We start from the raw sequence: 3,487 nt of genomic DNA, 5'->3' as shown, positions 1-3,487 counted from the left end.
TGGATGTTCACCTGGGTTTCTGCTCCCTGTGCATGAGGACAAGCAGGTCCCTGTGGCTGGGGGTCATGTGTGTGTGTTCAGGTGCTGGTGCCAGTGGTGGGTATGGTGGAAACCCGAGGGTGGGGAGGTCAGGCTTGTCCTGCCAGGCACTGGAGGTGGCTGGGAGGGAGGTCAGAGCTGCTACTGGTGCTGGGGGCTGCAGTCTGTGTGTGGGTGCTTCTGCAGAAACCAGGGAGCCACGAGCACTGGTGGGTGGCTGCGTTTCGGCTCCCACAGCCAGCAGTGGGTACAGGCTCTGTGCTGCCTCCCTCCCTTTTTCCATGCCTGTGGCACACATCTTCCCAGCAAGGAGCCCATGAGCTCTCCCTGGCTGCCCTCAGCAAACCCAGCCACACTGCCCTGAGGGATGCCCTGATGCAGAAGCAGGTGCTTTAAAAGCTCTTCTACCCACAATCGCAGCCGAAAGCATCACTTCTCCCTTCCCTTGCTTCCCTCTCTTCTCTGACTCCTTCCCCCAGCTTAGCTGTAGATTCCCTGCTTTTCCCATCAGCAGAGCTTTCCAACAGCTTCTGAGTGTGCTCCCTGTGGGAACGGCCAAGCTGCTGCCCCCACACTGCATGCCAGCCCAGGGACCTTCATCCTTCCTGGGTGGAGGGAGGGTCCCACCAGGAGAGCTTGGGTCTCTCCTCCTGACCTCCAGGTCCCATCCAAAGAGCAGATGCTCCACAAAACCTCTGCACTGTGCTAAGCACCAGGCACCAGAGATACAGCCAGACCTTGGTCCAGGTGATGCCAGTAAGAAGCCAGAGATCCTCTTGCCAAGTTTCTTGCCAGGCACTGACATAGCAGCCACAGTTGGATTTGGCTTGGAAGGCACCTCTTGGGATCATACCCTTCGCAGCAGGGACAGAGCTGGGTGGGGAGGGACAGGTACTACTAAGGCAGGGCTGGCTGTGAGGGGCTGGGAGCCCACGCTGCTGCAGCTCAGGTGGAAGTGTCAGGAGAAGCAGCACCCTGCCAAATGTGGAACTGTTGGAGAGGGTTCAGAGGAGCCACAAGGATGATCAGAGGGCTGGAGCACCTGCCCTACAAAGAGAGGCTGAGGGAACTGGGCTTGTTCAGCCTGGAGAAGAGAAGGCTGTGGGGGGACCTCATTGCAGCCTTCCAGTCCCTGAAGGGAGCTTATAGGCAGGAGGGGATTCGACTTTTTAAAAGAGCAGATAATGGCAGGACAAGGGGGAATGGACTAAAGCTAAAGGAGGGAAGGTTTAGATTAGATATTAGGGGGAAGTTTTTTACAGAAAGAGTGGTGAGGGGCTGGAACAGGCTGCCCAGAGAAGTGGTGGATTCCCCGTCCCTGGAGGTGTTCAAGGCCAGGTTGGATGGGGCCCTGGGCAACCTTGTGTAGCTCCAGGCCTGGAGGTTGGTGTCCCTGCCTGTGGCAGGGGGGTTGGAGCTCTATGATCCTTGGGGTCCCTTCCAACCCAGACCATTCTATGATTCTATGAAATGGGACAGCTCAGGGCACAAGTCCCCCAGAAAGGAGAACCCCCTATCCTGATGGGGCTGCAGGCAGCCTTCGGAGTCAACTGGTCCTGCCCTTCCCTGATCAGCTCTTCCAGGGTTCCCACATACCATCATCTCCCACGTAAACCTCAGCCCAGCCCTCCAAGCTGGCTGCAAACACATGGGTGGCTTTTATATATAGAAAGCGAGCAGCACGCTAATAGCGAGCTAGCGAAGGACGGAATGACTCGCAACCTGCAGGAGACAAACCACTCCCCTCACCCTGCCACAAGAAGCCTGAGACATGGGATGCTGTGGTGGGGGGTGACGTGGTTCTGCCCACACACACCAGTCCCAATGTTCCCTGAATTAGCAGGAACACTTCATGTGGCAATTCAGCGAGGGGGGCGCCGGCTTCCAGGGCGTTCGTTGCATTAATGATGATTCAAAGAGTTCAGAATCTAATCGCAGGGGATAAAAATAGCCAGCTTCTACTTAGAACAATTCATTACACAACAGACTTTCCCCCACCCCTGGGAAGTTTTCCACTGCTGCTGCTGCTGGGCAGCTTCGTCCCAGGGGCAGAGCGGGCACGGAGGTCTGAGCAGTGGGCAGCGCTGCCTGTCCTGTGCTGCTGAGGAGAGCCTATGCCAGGGTCTCCTGAAGACCACCCATGGGGTTAGTGTCACCTGGGCTTTCCCACTGTGTGACAGCATCAGTGGGAGAACTGAGGCATGCCCACCCTTTGCCCCTCACTCTTCATACAGCAACGGATGGGAGATGGCAGCTTCCAGCCAGTGTGCCTCATCTGCCTCTGAAGGAGATGGGTGAATTGCTTTAGGAGGGACAGGCTGGCCATTGCCCCAAGGGGTCCCAGTGGCTCACCCACCCATCTACAGATCCAACTTCTGGGCGGTGAACTCCAGGTGAAGCAAATCCCAGCATAGGCTACGTGGGCCACGAGCTCAGGGAAGTGCACAGCGCTGGTTTCTTGATGCTGAGTCACAGATCACAAGCAGCAGGGGTTGGAAGGGGCCTCCAGAGCCCATGGGGTCCAACCCCTGCCCAAGCAGGGTCCCTGGGACAGGTCACACAGGTCGGTGTCCAGATGGGGCTGGAATCTCTCCAGAGAAGGAGACTCCACACCCCCTGGGCAGCCTGTCCCAGGGCTCCCTCACCCTCACGAGGAAGAAGTTCTTCCCCATGTTGCTGTGGAACTCCCTGTGCTCCAGCTTGCAGCCATCGCCCCTTGTCCTGTCCCCACAGACACTGAGAAGAGGCTGCCCATGTCCCCCTGTGTCCCACCCTTCAGATATTGATACCCATTGATCAGATCCCCCCTTAGTCTTCTCTTCTGAAGGCTGAACAGCCCCAGCTCACTCAGCCTTTCCTCACAGGGAAGGTGCTCCAGGCCCTTCAGCATATTTGTAGCCCTGTGCTGGGGTCTTTCCAGGTGTCCTGTGTCACTGGTGGAAGGGTCTCCTCACATCTCATGTCACAGCTGAATAATTGGTTTGTGCCTTTTTAATGAGGAATCTCCTCCTGAGGCCTCATGGGAGCTGAATGGTGCCCAGCAGCCCTGGGAGCCTTGGTGTGGGCTTGTGGTCTCCTGCTCGTTCTCTAGGCAAAGGGATATCTCTGCTGGGCTGCCAGCTGATGCCCACTGGAGTGATGGGAAGGGCCTGACTGGACCCATCCAAAAAAAGACAAGGAATAATTTTTCTTCCCTGTGTGCTCTCAATAGCTGTGCATCTCTTGGGGAGCAGCACAACCAAATGCTGTGAGAATCAATGGCTGCAATGACAGAGATTTCTGCCTTCAGGTATTAGCTAAGCCAGAGGAGCAGATGAACTCTTTCTCAAGAACAGTAACTTATTTTCATGCAAATGCCACTGGGAATATGATCAACTCTCAAGGGAACAACCCCCCAGAAACTCTACAACCTGTCTGGCCTGAGATAGAAGTTTCTCAAAGTTCTCCA

The sequence above is a fragment of the Gallinula chloropus genome (genome assembly GCF_964237585.1).
Source record: "Gallinula chloropus genome assembly, chromosome: 16".
NCBI lineage: Eukaryota > Metazoa > Chordata > Aves > Gruiformes > Rallidae > Gallinula > Gallinula chloropus.
Note: the sequence above shows the minus strand (reverse complement) of the source record.